The sequence below is a fragment of the Lolium rigidum genome, chromosome 6, assembly GCF_022539505.1.
Source record: "Lolium rigidum isolate FL_2022 chromosome 6, APGP_CSIRO_Lrig_0.1, whole genome shotgun sequence".
NCBI classification, from domain to species: Eukaryota; Viridiplantae; Streptophyta; class Magnoliopsida; order Poales; family Poaceae; genus Lolium; species Lolium rigidum.
Window position 1 is genome coordinate 53,743,262 of NC_061513.1, and position 19,825 is coordinate 53,763,086.

Below are 19,825 nucleotides of genomic sequence, written 5' to 3' on the forward strand. Positions count from 1 at the left end.
GTGGAGAAAATGGAACTGCAGATGAGTGGAAATGATCATGCGTATTGTTTTACTACGTTTGGTTGTTGTCAGTTGCCTTCATTTTTTACTGAGTGAACCTTATATGGGCCACTTTTGCATTAGAAGTACCTATATTGAGATGGATTTGGGTGCTGAGGACCAGCGAGGAGGCGCCCCAAGGGGCGCCCCAACCACCAGTATAAAGAATGCACATTAGTAGTAGAGCGGTGACGTCTATTGTCTTTACCTTTTACTATTTCCACTATCTTTGACGGGGAGCATGGACTACCATCAAATACATGATATACACACAATAGAAAATCAAAATTACTTTTCGCAAAAAAAATTAAAATCAAAACTTTTTTGCGTTTGAAATTACTCCTACGTATCTAGATGCCCAACTAATTTAGAACGGAGGGACTACTTTATGTAACCAGATGTCAGTTAAAATCCACATGAAACTTCTTTAGGAAGAATCACGAGCATATTAAACGATCAACAATATTTTTTCCAACCAACTGTAATTAGAAAAATACTCAGTTACAACCTCAATTTTGACTAAAAATTCCAGTTGCAACCTTGCAATTTTAACTAGATATAATCTCAGTTGCAACGACACTTGTGACCTAAAAATAAAGGCGCAATTGCAATCCCAATTGCAACTAAAACAACTAAAAATATCTCAGTTGCCACTAGAAAAACTCAGTTGAAACCTCATTTGCAACTAGATAGAATCTTGGTTGCGATCCCACTTCTAACTAGAAAAAAAATCTCAGTCATAACTCTACCTGCAACTGGAAAAAATATCAGTTTCAACACCAGAGAAGTTCTCTTAGTAGCAACCCTACTTGCAACTGAAAAATCTCAATTGCAACCACAGTTGCAACTGGAAAAATCCTAGTTGTAACTACAGTTGCAATCGGGAAAACACTCCCAATGACAACCCTACTTACAACTGGGAAAATTCTGAATTCAAACTTAAAAAATCAGATTTGCAACCCCGGTTGCAACCGAGAAACTATCTCATGTACAACCCTAGTTGCAAGTGAAAAAAAATCTCGGTTGCAACCGCACTTGCAACTGGAGAAAAACTTAGTTGCAACCCCATTGCAACGGGAAAAACTATCTTAGTTACAACCCCAATTGCAAGTGAAAAACAAGTCTCAGTTGCAACCGCACTTGCAATTGGAGAAAAACTCGGTTGCAACCCCGGTTGCAACCGGAAAAGTTAGCTTAGTTACGAACCCAATTACAAGTGAAAAACAAGTCTTAGTTGCATCTGCACTTGCAACTGGAGAAAAACTCAGTTGCAATCCCGATTGCAATCGGGAAAACTATCTTAGTTACGACCCCATGTACAAGTGAAAAACAAGTCTTAGTTTCAACCACACTTGCAACCGGAGAAAAACTCAGTTGCAACCCCAGTTGCAACCGGGAAAACTATCTTATTTACGACCCCAATTGCAAGTGAAAAAGCAAGTCTCAGTTGCAGCCGCACTTGCAACTACAGAAAAACTTGGTTGCAACCCCGGTTGCAACCAGGAAAACCATCTTAGTTACTGCCCAATTGCAAGTGAAAAACAAGTCTCGGTTGCAGCCGCACTTGCAACTGGAGAAAAACTCAGTTGCAACCCCCGTTGCAACCGGGAAAACTATCTTAGTTACAACCACAATTGCAAGTGAAAATTAAGTCTCAGTTGCAGTTGCAGCCGCACTTGCAAGTGAACAAAAACTCAGTTGCAACTACTCAGTCACAACCACACTGACAACTGAAAAGCAATATTCAGAAAATCTCTTGCAACTCCCCGGCTAACACAAAATCACAAGGAGTTAACCAAGCTCTAGCTTAAATTTTGGTTCAACCTAGAATTTGCAAAACTAATAAAGAATATAATTTTATGAATAACAAAGTCCTAAAAATTATCGACGATGCTCCTTTTATGCACAATCTCGACAAGGACTTTAGTAGAGTGAAAATAAACTAATTATAACATTAAAAAAAATGTCGGAAGGAAGCCAAGGTTAAAAAAAATCAACAACATGATACTATCATGTTTGCTCCATATAACAGCACATCTTATGTATAGTTGGTTATGCACAAAATTAAAACGAAAAAACATTTTAAAATGAAAATCGAAAGTGCGACATTTTATGTTGTAGAAAATGATGGAAAAGCTTGTACACATGCAGCTACCTCGCGTCGTGGTTAGTATGGTCAGCCAGCAAGCATGCAGATCGCTAATTTAATTCCCACGCTAGTGCCTTTTCTTCCTTCTTTCCTGTCAGCTGGTTCACGTGATTCCGTTGCTAGGCAGGCCTACAGCTACTAGCTCGTCGTATGGAACAACTGAAAAGGAAATCACGAATCTTAATGATAAGGACATCCCTACTATACTACTACCTCCGTCACTGCAAGATGAAGACGATGCTGTTGTGAAGCTCAAGTTCAATGAAGTCAGGATTGGATCAATGACACGAGCTCGTGCGAAACTACTCAAACAACAGGTGAACTTGTTCCTAAGTGATACTTTGATCGATGAGAACTTTATACTGCCTAAGTCCTATTACTTATGTATGATCAGGTATGAGGAAGGAGCAAGCATCGCACGAGGAGGGGAGGAACAGCTGGACAAGAAGCTGGACGTGAAGCTGGACATGGAGGTGGCCATGAAGCTGGACAAGAAGACATCCCATGGAAGCGCGAGGGAGGAGAGGGAGGCATGCGCGAGGGGAGAAGAAGAAATCCAGGCCGGCGCTAGGCCCGGCCAGACCGGCCACCACGCCGGCACGCCCGATCCCAGGCCCGGTCCAACCGGACGCCAGACCGGTCCGGCCCGGCGCCGACCGGACGCCACGCTTGTGCCAGCCGGGCACTGTCCAGTAAGCCCGGACGCTTACCCCGGTTCCCACCCGGCGCCAGACCTGGTTGAAACCGGATGGCCCGGTCCCAGGCCCGGTCGACTGGCCGTATGACCGGCCGACTCCGAGTCTGCCTCGACCAGATCTGATCTGGGTAAGTTTCCTATGTATCTTTTCGACCTAAGGCCGTCTTAAACCCCTATATAAGTGCCCAGGACGCCCCCAAATTAGGTTTAGACCACGTTTAAGATAAACCCTAGTTCATAGTTGATTGCTTTGCAACTCTATTGAATCCCTACACCATATTGCCTTGATTTCGTGTAATCTCTAAAAGTCTTGTGTGATATGTTGTTCCATTGGGAATTGGACGGTTGTAACTTACCGCTTCGTGGTCGGCGGCTACGTGCACAAGTGTGTGGAGTTGCGAATATCTTGCAGGGTTGAGAGCTATTACATTGGCGACAGGGACCAATCGAGAGATCTCGTTGCGTCATACAAGTTATCATCCACTTCATCATTAAGTTATCTCCGCTGTGTTCATCCCGTGATCATCATCACCACCGTTGCTTACTGAGAAGATCGGGCCACCCCTTATCATCTTGGTATCAGATTTTAGTGTTTCCTCAGTAAGCCATCCACAATCCACCCCATAGTTGAGTTGTGAGTGTTTTCCTATCCAGAAAAAGCCAAAATATTAGGGTTAGGGTTTGCCATAGCCTTAGATTGCACTAATTTCGAGTTTAGTTGCTTTTCGTAGTTGTTTTTGCGTATCTTTTTCTTCCATCTAGTATTGTTAGGGTTTGTGTTTCCATTTCATTTAGAGTCAGTTTTTGTTGCTCCGAGTACACATATCATACAGTTTGCTAGTTCCCAACCATAGACATGGTCTTTCGATATAAGTGACTAGGAACTTCCCCAGAAGAGACTAGTTTTACCGCTCGACAGGCTGCTCATTAGGGTTTTGGTGCTTTGCATTATCTGTTGGTCGTGTTATCAAGGAGTTGAGTCATAAAAAAATCAAAAAAAGAAAAGATAAAATCGAAAAGAAACAAAAAGAGCTACATAGCTGCGTATAAAAAGAAAATTCCAAAAAAGAAAAAATGAAGTGCTAGTAGAATCAAGTGAAGGCCTAAGTTTTCTTTACTGCACCTGTGGTTGAGCAATATTGTGCATGTCCAGTTGAGCTTTGCTAGCGTCTCTCGAGTGTATTGCAACCTTCCATCCATATAGTTGTATTGCCACATTTATCGCCTTGTGTGAGTATCATTGGTTGTCTACGGTCAGCGCTAGAGCTTGTTATCGGTGCAAATAGGTAGCCCCACATATACCCTGCTTTGTCGTATGATTGTTCTTATACCCTTGATATTCGCTTCGCTACATCCGTGCACTAGTCATCACTACAGGTGGTAAGCAATACTAATTCACTTTGAAGCGGTAAGATTTCCTTTTCTTATCAGTTTTGAGTGAGTTGTGAGAGTACCACCATATATATTTGGTTTAGTGCACTAACCTACTAACCATGTCTTCTAGTGATGAGAAAATTGTTAACCAGAAAAACAAGGATGCCGCCTATGTGATGACATGGAGGGAGTATGAGGCTCTTCGTAATGAGATGCGACGTGAATTCCGCGTTCAGGACGAAGAACTAAAGGAGACCATTGATGGGGTTTCCAAAAAGTTGGATACTACTAATGCGACCGTCAATGCTATGGAAGATCAAATGACGGATATTCAGCGCAATATTCAAGCTTTGACACTCGCTGTTGATAATTTGACCCAACAACAACACCATGAGGATGAAGATGCTGAGCTTCAAGATGAAGCACCTGGTGTTGGTCGTGGTGCTGGGCGTGGTAACCATGGTCGTGGGTTTGTTGAACTCGGATGTCAAGGTCGTGGGTTTGAGGAAGAAGACGGATCGGGTAAGCCAAAGTTCTCAATACCCAAATTTGAAGGAGGTGTTGATGTTGAAGAATACCTCACTTGGGAGCTGAAGATTGAGAAGTTATGGCGCTTACATACTTATACTGAAGATAGGAAGGTCAAGCTTGCTTCCTAAGAATTTAATGGTTATGCATTGCGTTGGTGGGATGGAGTGACACGCACTCGTCAAGAAGATCACGAGCTGCCAGTTCGTACATGGCGAGAGATGAAGGCTCTTATGCAAGCTCGTTTCGTGCCCACTAATTATTTGCAATCTATATATGATAAGTTGACCCTATTGAGACAAGGTGTGAAGACTGTTGATACTTATTTCATGGAGATGGAGATGCTTATGCAGCGTGGCCGTGTCCGTGAGTCACTTGAGATGACAATGAATCGTTTTCTACATGGTTTGAAATTTGATATCAAAGGCATTGTTCGTCATCACAGTTACACCACTATGAATGAGTTGCTACATCATGCAAGAGAAGCTGAATCACATTTGGTTGAAGAAGCTCAAGTTAAAGGTCGCGCTATGGGAGCTGGGCGCTACACGCCTAGGGCGCCCCCATCTACGGCGTCGGCGCCATCGTCGCACTCCGCACCTTATTCTACTCCGTCTAGCAAACCGGTCTCCGATGTGTCCAACACAAAGAAGCCCGAACCTGCTGCAAGTACGAGTGGTTCTAGCATGTCTACTGCGCGCAACCGTGATATGAATTGTCATACAGGTGGTGGCAAGGGTCACTTCAAGAGAGATTTTCCTAACCGCAAGGTCATGATTATCAATGAGGACAATGAGTATGAGACTGGAGATGATGTTGATCCATATGCTCCAGAAGATGATGAATATGACAGTGATGGTGTAGATGCTTATCCGTCTGAAGATCGCACTATTGTTGTGTCTCAGCGTGCTCTTATTGTGTTGCCAAGTGCATCTACTGAGCGCTGCAATTTGTTCCAAACAAAGGCTTTAGTTGGTCCTGACAAGGCTTGCAAGGTCATTATTGATGGCGGGAGTTGCCGCAATTTAGCAAGCAAGGAGTTGTGTACCATGCTGAAGTTGAAGTATCTACCGCACCCGCATCCATACTATATTTAGTGGTTGAGCGACAATGGTGAGATGAAGGTAAACCACATGGCGCGTGTTGAGTTTGAGATTGGGCCGTATAAGGATTCCATTGATTTTGATGTGGTTCCTATGACGGTGTGTCACCTACTATTGGGTCGGCCATGGCTCTATGACCGTTCTGTGCAACACAATGGCCGTGCCAATACATATCACTTGGAGTTCAAGGGCAAGAAAATTAACTTACAGCCTATGTCACTGATGACGCGTAAAGCACACGCCCGTTGGGAACCCCAAGTGGAAGGTGTGATGCGTACAACAGCAAGTTTCCCTCAGTAAGAAACCAAGGTTTATCGAACCAGTAGGAGTCAAGAAGCACGTTGAAGGTTGATGGCAGCGGGATGTAGTGCGGCGCAACACCAGGGATTCCGGCGCCAACGTGGAACTCGCACAACACAACCAAAGTACTTTGCCCCAACTAAACAGTGAGGTTGTCAATCTCATCGGCTTGCTGTAACAAAGGATTAGATGTATAGTGTGGATGATGATTGTTTGCAGAAAACAGTAGAACAAGTATTGCAGTAGATTGTATTCAATGTAAAAGAATAGACCGAAGTCCACAGTTCACTAGAGGTGTCTCTCCCATAAGATAAATAGCATGTTGGGTGAACAAATTACGGTTGGGCAATTGACAAATAGAGAGGGCATGACCATGCACATACATGATATGATGAGTATAGTGAGATTTAATTGGGCATTACGACAAAGTACATAGACCGCTATCCAGCATGCATCTATGCCTATAAAGTCCACCTTCAGGTTATCATCCGAACCCCTTCCGGTATTAAGTTGTAAACAACGAGACAATTGCATTAAGTATGGTGCGTAATGTAATCAATAACTACATCCTCGGACATAGCATCAATGTTTTATCCCTAGTGGCAACAACACATCCAAAACCTTAGAACTTTCTCGTCACATCGTCCCAGATTTAATGGAGGCATGAACCCACTATCGAGCATAAATACTCCCTCTTGGAGTTAAGAGTAAAAACTTGGCCGAGCCTCTACTAATAACGGAGAGCATGCAAGATCATAAACAACACATAGGTAATAGATTGATAATCAACATAACATAGTATTCTCTATCCATCGGATCCCAACAAACACAACATATAGCATTACGGATAGATGATCTTGATCATGTTAGGCAGCTCACAAGATCCGACAATGAAGCACATGAGGAGAAGACGACCATCTAGCTACTGCTATGGACCCATAGTCCAGGGGTGAACTACTCACTCATCACTCCGGAGGCGACCATGGCGGTGAAGAGTCCTCCGGGAGATGATTCCCCTCTCCGGCGAGGTGCCGGAGGCGATCTCCTGAATCCCCCGAGATGGGATTGGCGGCGGCGTCTCTGGAAGGTTTTCCGTATCGTGGCTCTCGGTACTGGGGGTTTCGCGACGGAAACTATATGTAGGCGGAAGGGCAGGTCAGGGGGCCACACGAGGGCCCCACACGCCAGGGCCGCGCGGCCAGGACCTGGGCCGCGCCGCCCTGTTGTGGCGGCGCCTCGTGGCCCCACTTCGTCTTCTCTTCGGTCTTCTGGAAGCTTCGTGTAAAAATAGGCCCCTGGGCGTTGATTTCGTCCAATTCCGAGAATATTTCCTTACTAGGATTTACGAAACCAAAAACGACGAGAACAGACAAGCGGCTCTTCGGCATCTCGTTAATAGGTTAGTGCCGGAAAATGCATAAATATGACATAAAGTATGCATAAAACATGTAGATATCATCAATAATGTGGCATGGAACATAAGAAATTATCGATACGTCGGAGACGTATCGGCATCCCCAAGCTTAGTTCTGCTCGTCCCGAGCGGAGTAAACGATAACGAAGATAATTTCCGGAGTGACATGCCATCATAACCTTGATCATACTATTGTAAGCATATGTAATGAATGCAGCGATCAAAACAATGGTAATGACATGAGTAAACAAATGAATCATAAAGCAAAGACTTTTCATGAATAGTACTTTCAAGACAAGCATCAATAAGTCTTGCATAAGAGTTAACTCATAAAGCAATAAATCAAAGTAAAGGTATTGAAGCAACACAAAGGAAGATTAAGTTTCAGCGGTTGTTTTCAACTTATAACATGTATATCTCATGGATATTGTCAATCTAAAGTAATATAACAAGTGCAATATGCAAGTATGTAGGAATCAATGCAAAGTTCACACAAGTGTTTGCTTCTTGAGGTGGAGAGAGATAGGTGAACTGACTCAACATAAAAGTAAAAGAAAGGCCCTTCGCGAGAGGAAGCATTGATTGCTATATTTGTGCTAGAGCTTTGGTTTTGAAAACAAGAAACAATTTTGTCAACGGTAGTAATAAAGCATATGTATCATGTAAATTATATCTTACAAGTTGCAAGCCTCATGCATAGTATACTAATAGTGCCCGCACCTTGTCCTAATTAGCTCGGATTACCGGGATTATCATCGCAATACACATGTTTTAACCAAGTGTCACAAAGGGGTACCTCTATGCCGCCTGTACAAAGGTCTAAGGAGAAAGCTCGCATTTGGATTTCTCGCTTTTGATTATTCTCAACTTAGACATCCATACCGGGACAACATAGACAACAGATAATGGACTCCTCTTTAATGCATAAGCATGTAGCAACAATTAATGTTCTCATATGAGATTGAGGATATATGTCCAAAACTGAAACTTCCACCATGGATCATGGCTTTAGTTAGCGGCCCAATGTTCTTCTCTAACATTATGCATGCTCTAACCATTAAATGAGTGGTAAATCTCCCTTACTTCGGACAAGACGAACATGCATAGCAACTCACATGATATTCAACAAAGAGTAGTTGATGGCGTCCCCGAGAACATGGTTATCGCACAACAAGCAACTTAATAAGAGATAAAGTGCATAAGTACATATTCAATACCACAATAGTTTTTAAGCTATTTGTCCCATGAGCTATATATTGCAAAGGTAAAGAATGGAAATTTTAAAGGTAGCACTCAAGCAATTTACTTTGGAATGGCGGAGAAATACCATGTAGTAGGTAGGTGATACGTCTCCAACGTATCGATAATTTCTTGTGTTCCATGCCACATTATTGATGTTATCTACATGTTTTATGCACACTTTATGTCATATTCGTGCATTTTCTGGAACTAACCTATTAACAAGATGCCGAAGTGCCGGTTCTCGTTTTCTGCTGTTTTTGGTTTCAGAAATCCTAGTAACGAAATATTCTCGGAATCGGACGAAATCAACGCCAAAGTTCCTATTTTCATCGAAGCATCCAGAACACCGGGAAGGACCGGAGGGGGGCCACGGGGCCACCAAACCCTAGGCTGGCGCGGCCGGAGGGGGCCGCGCCGCCTATGGTGTGGCCCCCCTGTCAGCCCTCTGCGCCGCCTCTTCGCCTATATAAAGCCCCCTGGATCAGAAAACCCGATACCAATTGACGAAACTCCGGAAAGACTCCGGGGCGCCGCCGCCATCGCGAAACTCCAATTCGGGGACGGAACTCTGTTTCGGCACCCTGCCGGGACGGGGAATTGCCCCGGAGCCATCTCCACCGCCGTCTTCACCGCCATCTTCACCGCCATCGCTGCCTCCATGATGAGGAGGGAGTAATCCACCCCCGAGGCTGAGGGTTTCGCTGTAGCTATGTGGTTCATCTCTCTCCCATGTACCTCAATACAATAATCTCATGAGCTGCTTTACATGATTGAGATTCATATGAGTTTTGTATCACTACTATCCATGTGCTACTCTAGTGATGTGTTATTAAAGTAGTTTATTCCTCCTGCATGTGTGCAAAGGTGACGGTGCGTGCACCGTGTTAGTACTTGGTTTATGCTATGATTATGATCTCTTGTAGATTATGAAGTTAACTATTGCTATGATAATATTGATGTGATCTATTCCTCCTACATATGCATGAAGGTGACGAGTGTGCATGCTATGCTAGTACTTGGTTTAGTCTGTTGATCTATCTTACACTTAAGGTTACTAAAACATGAGCATTATTGTGGAGCTTGTTAACTCCGGCATTGAGGGTTCGTGTAATCCTACGCAATGTGTTCATCATCCAACAAAAGTGTAGAGTATGCATTTATCTATTCTGTTATGTGATCAATGTTGAGAGTGTCCACTAGTGAAAGTGTAATCCCTAGGCCTTGTTCCTAAATACTGCTGAGTTACTACCGCTTGTTACCGTTTCTATCGCGTTACTACTGCTTGCAATACCACCACCATCAACTACACGCCAAGCACTTTTCACGGCACCGTTGCTACTGCTCATACTTATTTATACCACCTGTATTTCACTATCTCTTCGCCGAACTAGTGCACCTATTAGGTGTGTTGGGGACACAAGAGACTTCTTGCTTTGTGGTTGCGGGGTTGCATGAGAGGGATATCTTTGACCTCTTCCTCCCCGAGTTCGATAAACCTTGGGTATCCACTTAAGGGAAACTTGCTGCTGTTCTACAAACCTCTGCTCTTGGAGGCCCAACACTTGTCTACAAGAATAGAAGCTCCCGTAGACATCAAGCACTTTTCACGGCGCCGTTGCCGGGGAGGAAAGGTAAAAAGGCTCTCATACTACGGTCTCAGGTAAAGTATTTTTCTGGCGCCGTTGTGTGTGTGCTCAAAGCTATTTCCTTTAGATCCTGCAATTGCAACTTTTTGTTTCTTGTTTACACTAGTTAGGCATAATGGAAAACAACAAAAAATTTAGTGAGCTTTTTAATCTTTTTCCTGATTTAGAATTGTTTGATGCGAAAATTAAAAAACCTATGGAACCTTATTTGCATGCTAGTAGCGATGTTATTAGTATGAATGCAATTACTTGCTAATGCTATGAAGAAGTCTAAGCTTGGGGAAGCTAGTTTTTGTGGTCTTTTTAGCTTCCCATCTTTAGGGGAGAAAATTTGTTCGATAATGCTTTATCTCCCATATGCGATAACTCTAATAATGCTTCTGATATTTTAAATCCACCTGCTGAAAGTATTCCTTATAAAATACCCATGAAAATTATTGAACGTGTTATGGACAACCACTATAAAGGGGATGGAACTGTCCATCCTAGAGATCATTTACTGTTTTTGCACGAATTATGTGGGTTATTCAAGTGTGCAGGTATCTCTATGGATGAAGTGAGGAAGAAGCTATTCTCTGTTTCACTGTCTGGTAAAGCAGCGCATTGGTATAAATTGTTGAAGAATAGGCATTCTCTTGGTTGGGAGGAAATTGCATCTCTCTTTTATTCTAAATTTTATCCTCCGCATGAAGTGCATATTGATAGGAATTATATTTATAACTTTTATCCTCGTGATGGAGAGAATATTTCTCAAGCGTGGGGGAGATTGAAATCACTAACCCTGTGTTTGGATGCAGTGAATTGGGCCTAGAATTTGGGAATTGGAATTAGGGTCTCTAATTCCCCTGTTTGGATGCACGTGAAATTAGTGTCCGGAAACTGAGCCTAATTCCAGCCCCCAGCTCCGAAGCGTTTTTTATCAAAGGAACAATTCGGAGGGTCGAGGCTCCGTATTGGCGTGGAATCTTCCTCCCCGCATAGTTGCCTACTCGTTCGCAGACAAGGAGTTCCGCGAGGACTCTCGATTCCCTCGATCGCCGGCGACAGTGAGCCTCCTCGCCATCCTATGCCTCTCCTCACCCGGCCGTCCTCTCGCTGTCCCTACCCGGCCCTGGTCGCCCCTCCATGATCCCGCCCCAAATCTAGTTTGAAGAGCGGGATGGGAACGGTGGCTGGAGGTGAAACGGCGGCGATTGGTGGTACTTCGGCGTTAGGGCAATTGCGGCGGTGTTTTCTGGGAACTGGTTTCTGGCAGGGTCGTTCATGGCGGGGTAGTTGTTCGTCGCATACACTCGCGTAGTGTCAGATCGTGGCAAACTGCAAACTGCACGTCTGAACCTATATGTATTCTAGGTTTGCATGGACCATGCCTGAAGCAAACTGCAACACGTGCTAGCTAGAGCTTTGTATCACGAGATGACTATGTTCAGTTAGTCCAGTGCCATACACGTACGTATAAATACCTACGGTGCTAGCTAGCTTTGTATCAGAGTTGACCATGTTTGATTAGTCGAGTGACATGTATGTATAAGTTAGGTTCTAGCTAACTTAATTCATCCAATTCAATGGTTTATACATCCAAACAGAAATTGGAATTGGATACACCATTTAATTCTAACATCAAATTTCAAACGCATCCAAACAACAGAATTGAATTTGCAGTCAATTCATTTCCATCCTAGATTTGGAATTCTCAGTCCAATTCAATTCTAGGACCAATTCTGTGCATCCAAACAAAGCATAATGTTCAAATGTCCCATTCATGAGCTCCCCCGTAATGTTATTGTTAACAATTTTTATGCGAGGCTTTCAGGACAACACAAGGACTATCTGGACGCGTGTTCGGAGGGATCTTTCACAAGCAAGGAGGTTGAAGCTAGGTGGGATCTCCTTGATCGGATTGAGGACAACGCTGAAGGATGGGAGAACAATGAAGGTAAAGAGTCATGTATAAATTATGATTATGAATGCATTGAAGCTTTTATGGATACCGATAAATTTCGAAATATGAGTGCCACTTATGGTCTTGACTCTCAAGTTGCTGCAAATCTTTATAAAGCCTTTGCTTCTCATTTCGAATTGCCTAAAAATAATTTTGATAAGTATCATGAACCTTTTAAAGAGGCTTGCATGAAGAATGAAATTGTTGTTAATTATTGCAATAAGCATGCTCAAACTCCTAAGAATGCTATTTCCTATAAGCATGTTAATTTTTGTGGAGTACATAGACCTTGTGGAATTAATCAAATCAAAGATGAATATTGCATCCATCATGCTAATGAAAAAACTAGAAAGTGGTTTAGGGCTCTAGATGATCTTGGTAAAAAAGTTTGTGCCCTCTATCCTTTTATTTGTGAAGTTTGCCATGAAGTGGGTCATTTTAATTTTCAATGTTCCTCCGAGTGATATTTTGAACCCAATGAGTGCTGCAAATTTGTATTGTGATGATGAAATTACTCCTAATCAGCATGATGAACTTACTTTATTTTTGGGGTGTGAAGAACTGTCGAGAAAAATCTCTTGGTTACATATGAGTGATCTTGATATTGATGATGTCCTGCATGGGTGTTTTTCTTATTGCATTGATAATAGCCATACAAATACTTACATACAAAATATTTTAGAAGATGACACCTTGCCAAAATATGATAGGACCGTCGTGTGTTTTCAACTAATTAATGAAAAGGAGGGATCCTCCCAAGTTTCTTCTATTGTTTCTGAAAGTAAATCAGGTTATGCGGACAAGCCACCCTTCAAGCCTCTCCCTCCTGAAGAAGGGAACGAGGAGAAGGAAGAGAAGGAGAAGAAGAAGGGAACGAAGAAGAAGAAGAAGAAGAAGAAGAAGAAGGAGAATAAAAAGAAAGAGGTAACATCATATCCCCGCGTATATGAGATAACAATAGGTAACCGTAAGTATGTTGCTCCTAATGATTATTGTGATAATGAATCTGAATATGATGATCTTCCTATGCCCTTTACATACATTAGCAATCATGATTTGAATGAGCACACTACTTTTGATATTGCAAATCTCTGGGAAATTAATTCTGAAAATGATGACAATATGCCTCCGATCCCTAATAATTATTATAAAGAATGCTATGATATAGGTTCTAACTATCCTTATGAAACTTGTCATAGTCATGATTGGGTTACTAAAAACAATTCCCTTAATAGACAACTTGTTTACCATGTTCAAATTCTTGATAATAATCTTGCTCCAATTACTATTAATGAGAATAACTCTTCTTACGCCAAATTTAATGACACTTCTATGCATATGAACCATGATAAGAATGTTTTAAGTGATGGGTATATTGTGGATTTCATCAATGATGCTACTGAAAGTTATTATGAGAGAGGGAAATATGGTCGTATGCATCTTAATAATATTAAGTTTCCCCTCTTTATGTTGAGAATCTTGAAGTTACTCATGTTTTATCCTCTTATGCTTGTCACGTTGTTCTTCATAAATTCATTTGTGTACAAGATTCCTCTTCATAGGAAGCATGTTAGACTTAAATTTGTTTTGAATTTGCCTCTTGAAGCTCTCTTTTGCTTCAAATACTATTTCCCGCGAATGGATTATTAAAACTGCTGAGCCCATCTTAATGGCTATAAAGAAAAGAACTTCTTGGGAGATAACCCATGTGTTATTTTGCTACAGTACTTTGTTTTATATTTGTGTCTTGGAAGTTGTTTACTACTGTAGCAACCTCTCCTTATCTTAGTTTTGAGTTTTGTTGTGCCAAGTAAAGTCTTTGATAGTAAAGTAAGTACTAGATTTGGATTACTGCGCAGAAACAGATTTCTTTGCTGTCACGAATCTGGGTAAAATTCTCTGTAGGTAACTCAGAAAATTATGCCAATTTACGTGAGTGATCCTTAGATATGTACGCAACTTTCATTCAATTTGAGCATTTTCGTTTGAGCAGGTCTGGTGGCCTAATAAAATCCATCTTTACGGACTGTTCTGTTTTGACAGATTCTGCCTTTTATTTCGCATTGCCTCTTTTGCTATGTTGGATGAATTTCTTTGATCCATTAATGTCCAGTAGCTTTATGCAATGTCCAGAAGTGTTAAGAATGATTGTGTCACCTCTGAACATGTGAATTTTTATTGTCCACTAACCCTCTAATGAGTTGTTTCGAGTTTGGTGTGGAGGAAGTTTTCAAGGATCAAGAGAGGAGGATGATATACTATGATCAAGGAGAGTGAAAGCTCTAAGCTTGGGGATGCACCCGGTGGTTCACCCCTGCATATATCAAGAAGACTCAAGCGTCTAAGCTTGGGGATGCCCAAGGCATCCCCTTCTTCATCGACAACATTATCGAGTTCCTCCCCGAAACTATATTTTTATTCGGCCACATCTTATGTGCTTTACTTGGAGCGTCTGTTTGTTTGTTTCTATTTTTGTTTGTGTTTGAATAAATTGGATTACATCATGCTTGTGTGGGAGAGAGACACGCTCCGCTGGTTCGTATGAACACATGTGTTCTTAGCTCATAATATTCATGGCGAAGTTTCCTCTTCGTTAAATTGTTATATGGTTGGAATTGGAAAATGCTACATGTAGTAATTGCTATAATGTCCTGGGTAATGTGATACTTGGCAATTGTTGTGCTCATGTTTAAGCTCTTGCATCATATACTTTGCACCTATTAGTGAAGAAATACATAGAGCATGCTAAAATTTGGTTTGCATATTTGGTTTCTCTAAGGTCTAGATAATTTCTAGTATTGAGTTTGAACAACAAGGAAGACGGTGTAGAGTCTTATAATGTTTACAATATGTCTTTTATGTGAGTTTTGCTGCACCGGTTCATCCTTGTGTTTGTTTCAAATAAACCTTGCTAGCCTAAACCTTGTATCGAGAGGGAGTACTTCTCATGCATCCAAAATACTTGAGCCAACCACTATGCCATTTGTGTCCACCATACCTACCTATACTACATGGTATTTTCCCGCCATTCCAAAGTAAATTGCTTGAGTGCTACCTTTAAAATTCCATCATTCACCTTTGCAATATATAGCTCATGGGACAAATAGCTTAAAAACTATTGTGGTATTGAATATGTAATTATGCACTTTATCTCTTATTAAGTTGCTTGTTGTGCGATAACCATGTTTATCGGGGAACGCCATCAACTCATTGTTGAATTTCATGTGAGTTGCTATGCATGTTCGTCTTGTCGGAAGTAAGGGCGATCTACACTGAGTTGAATGGTTTGAGCATGCATATTGTGAGAGAAGAACATTGGGCCGCTAACTAAAGCCATGATTCATGGTGGAAGTTTCAGTTTTGGACAAATATCCTCAAGTCTCTAATGAGAAAAGAATTAATTGTTGTCAAATGCTTAAAGCATTAAAAGAGGAGTCCATTATCTCGTTGTCTATGTTGTCCCGGTATGGATGTCTAAGTTGAGAATAATCAAAAGCGAGAAATCCAAATGCGAGCTTTCTCCTTAGACCTTTGTACAGAGCGGCATAGAGGTACCCCTTTGTGAAACTTGGTTAAAGCATATGTATTGCGGTGATAATCCAGGTAGTCCAAGCTAATTAGGACAAGGTGCGAGCACTATTAGTACACTATGCATGAGGCTTGCAACTTATAAGATATAATTTACATGATGCATATGCTTTATTACTACCGTTGACAAAATTGTTTCATGTTTTCAAAATCAAAGCTCTAGCACAAATATAGCAATCGATGCTTTTCCTCTATGAGGACCATTCTTTTACTTTCAATGTTGAGTCAGTTCACCTATTTCTATCCACCTCAAGAAGCAAACACTTGTGTGAACTGTGCATTGATTCTTACATACTTGCTTATTGCACTTATTATATTACTCTATGTTGACAATATCCATGAGACATACATGTTACAAGTTGAAAGCAACCGCTGAAACTTAATCTTCTTTTGTGTTGCTTCAATACCTTTACTTTGAATTATTGCTTTATGAGTTAACTCTTATGCAAGACTTATTGATGCTTGTCTTGAAGTGCTATTCATGAAAAGTCTTTGCTTTATGATTCAGTTGTTTACTCATGTCATACACATTGTTTTGATCGCTGCATTCTCTACATATGATGTACAAATAGTATGATCAAGTTTATGATGGCATGTCACTCCAGAAATTATCTTTGTTATCGTTTTACCTGCTCGGGACGAGCAGAACTAAGCTTGGGGATGCTGATACGTCTCCAACGTATCGATAATTTCTTGTGTTCCATGCCACATTATTGATGTTATCTACATGTTTTATGCACACTTTATGTCATATTCGTGCATTTTCCGGAACTAACCTATTAACAAGATGCCGAAGTGCCGGTTCTCGTTTTCTGCTGTTTTTGGTTTCAGAAATCCTAGTAACGAAATATTCTCGGAATCGGACGAAATCAACGCCAAAGTTCCTATTTTCATCGAAGCATCCAGAACACCCGGGAAGGACCGGAGGGGGCCACGGGGCCACCAAACCCTAGGCCGGCGCGGCCGAGGGGGGCCGCGCCGCCCTATGGTGTGGCCCCCCGTCGGCCCTCTCGCGCCGCCTCTTCGCCTATATAAAGCCCCTGGATCAGAAAACCCGATACCAATTGACGAAACTCCGGAAAGACTCCGGGGCGCCGCCGCCATCGCGAAACTCCAATTCGGGGGACGGAACTCGTTTCGGCACCCTGCCGGGACGGGGAATTGCCCCCGGAGCCGTCTCCACCGCCGTCTTCACCGCCATCTTCACCGCCATCGCTGCCTCCATGATGAGGAGGGAGTAATCCACCCCCGAGGCTGAGGGTTTCGCTGTAGCTATGTGGTTCATCTCTCTCCCATGTACCTCAATACAATAATCTCATGAGCTGCTTTACATGATTGAGATTCATATGAGTTTTGTATCACTACTATCCATGTGCTACTCTAGTGATGTGTTATTAAAGTAGTTTATTCCTCCTGCATGTGTGCAAAGGTGACAGTGCGTGCACCGTGTTAGTACTTGGTTTATGCTATGATTATGATCTCTTGTAGATTATGAAGTTAACTATTGCTATGATAATATTGATGTGATCTATTCCTCCTACATATGCATGAAGGTGACGAGTGTGCATGCTATGCTAGTACTTGGTTTAGTCTCGTTGATCTATCTTACACTTAAGGTTACTAAAACATGAGCATTATTGTGGAGCTTGTTAACTCCGGCATTGAGGGTTCGTGTAATCCTACGCAATGTGTTCATCATCCAACAAAAGTGTAGAGTATGCATTTATCTATTCTGTTATGTGATCAATGTTGAGAGTGTCCACTAGTGAAAGTGTAATCCCTAGGCCTTGTTCCTAAATACTGCTGAGTTACTACCGCTTGTTACTCGTTTTACTTGCGTTACTACTGCTCGCAATACCACCACCATCAACTACACGCCAAGCACTTTTCCGGCACCGTTGCTACTCGCTCATACTTATTTATACCACCTGTATTTCACTATCTCTTCGCCGAACTAGTGCACCTATTAGGTGTGTTGGGGACACAAGAGACTTCTTGCTTTGTGGTTGCGGGGTTGCATGAGAGGGATATCTTTGACCTCTTCCTCCCTGAGTTCGATAAACCTTGGGTGATCCACTTAAGGGAAACTTGCTGCTGTTCTACAAACCTCTGCTCTTGGAGGCCCAACACTGTCTACAAGAATAGAAGCTCCCGTAGACATCAGTAGGTATGGTGGACACAAATGGCATAGTGGTTGGCTCAAGGATTTTGGATGCATGAGAAGTATTCCCTCTCGATACAAGGTTTAGGCTAGCAAGGTTATTTGAAACAAACACAAGGATGAACCGGTGCAGACAAAACTCACATAAAAGACACATTGTAAACATTATAAGACTCTACACCGTCTTCCTTGTTGTTCAAAACTCAATACTAGAAATTATCTAGACTTTAGAGAGACCAAATATGCAAACCAAATTTTAGCAAGCTCTTTGTATTTCTTCATTAATGGGTGCAAAGTATATGATGCAAGAGCTTAAACATGAGCACAACAATTGCCAAGTATCAAATTATTCAAGACATTTTAGAATTACTACATGTAGCATTTCCCGATTCCAACCATATAACAATTTAACGAAGAAGATTCAACCTTCGCCATGAATACTATGAGTAAAGCCTATGGACATATTTGTCCATATGAAACAGCGGAGCGTGTCTCTCTCCCACACAATGAATGCTAGGATCCATTTTATTCAAACAAAAACAAAAACAAACCGACGCTCCAAGCAAAGCACATAAGATGTGATGGAATAAAAATATAGTTTCAGGGGAGGAACCTGATAATTTGTCGATGAAGAAGGGGATGCCTTGGGCATCCCCAAGCTTAGACGCTTGAGTCTTCCTGAAATATGCAGGGGTGAACCACCGGGGCATCCCCAAGCTTAGAGCTTTCACTCTCCTTGATCATATTGTATCATCCTCCTCTCTTGATCCTTGAAAACTTCCTCCACACCAAACTCGAAACAACTCATTAGAGGGTTAGTGCATAATAAAAATTCACATGTTCAGAGGTGACATAATCATTCTTAACACTTCGGACATTGCACAAAGCTACTGGACATTAATGGAACAAAGAAATTCATCCATCATAGCAAAAGAGGCAATGCGAAATAAAAGGCAGAATCTGTCAAAACGAACAGTCCGTAAAGACGGATTTTATTGAGGCACCGGACTTGCTCAAATTGAATGAAAGTTGCGTACATATCCGAGGATCACGCACGTAAATTGGCATATTTTTCTGAGCTACCTACGGAGAGGCAGGTCGAAATTCGTGACAGAAAAGAAATCTGTTTCGCGCAGTAATCCAAATCTAGTATGAACCTTACTATCAACGACTTTACTTGGCACAACAATGCACAAAACTAAGATAAGGAGAGGTTGCTACAGTAGTAACAACTTCCAAGACTCAAATATAAAATAAAAGTACTGTAGTAAAAACATGGGTTGTCTCCCATAAGCGCTTTTCTTTAACGCCTTTCAGCTAGGCGCGAAAGTGTGTATCAAGTGTTATCAAGAGATGCGAGTATCAACATTACCTTGGGCTTTACCCTTACCTTTCTTGTTCTTTTTCTTACTCTTTGATTTAGGGAATATATGTCTACCCCCGGTGTAGAGGTGAATTTTAGGGTGCCTTCTCCCATATCTATGATTCGCTCCCAATAGTTTCGGTAGGGATCTTCCGAGTGTGATTTGTCCCGTTCTCGCACATTCAATAACAAGATAATCAATGGATATTGTTCTCCCAAGAACGGTTGTATGCACACCCGCAGCTATTCCTTTAGGAATTATAACAGAGTTATCAATAA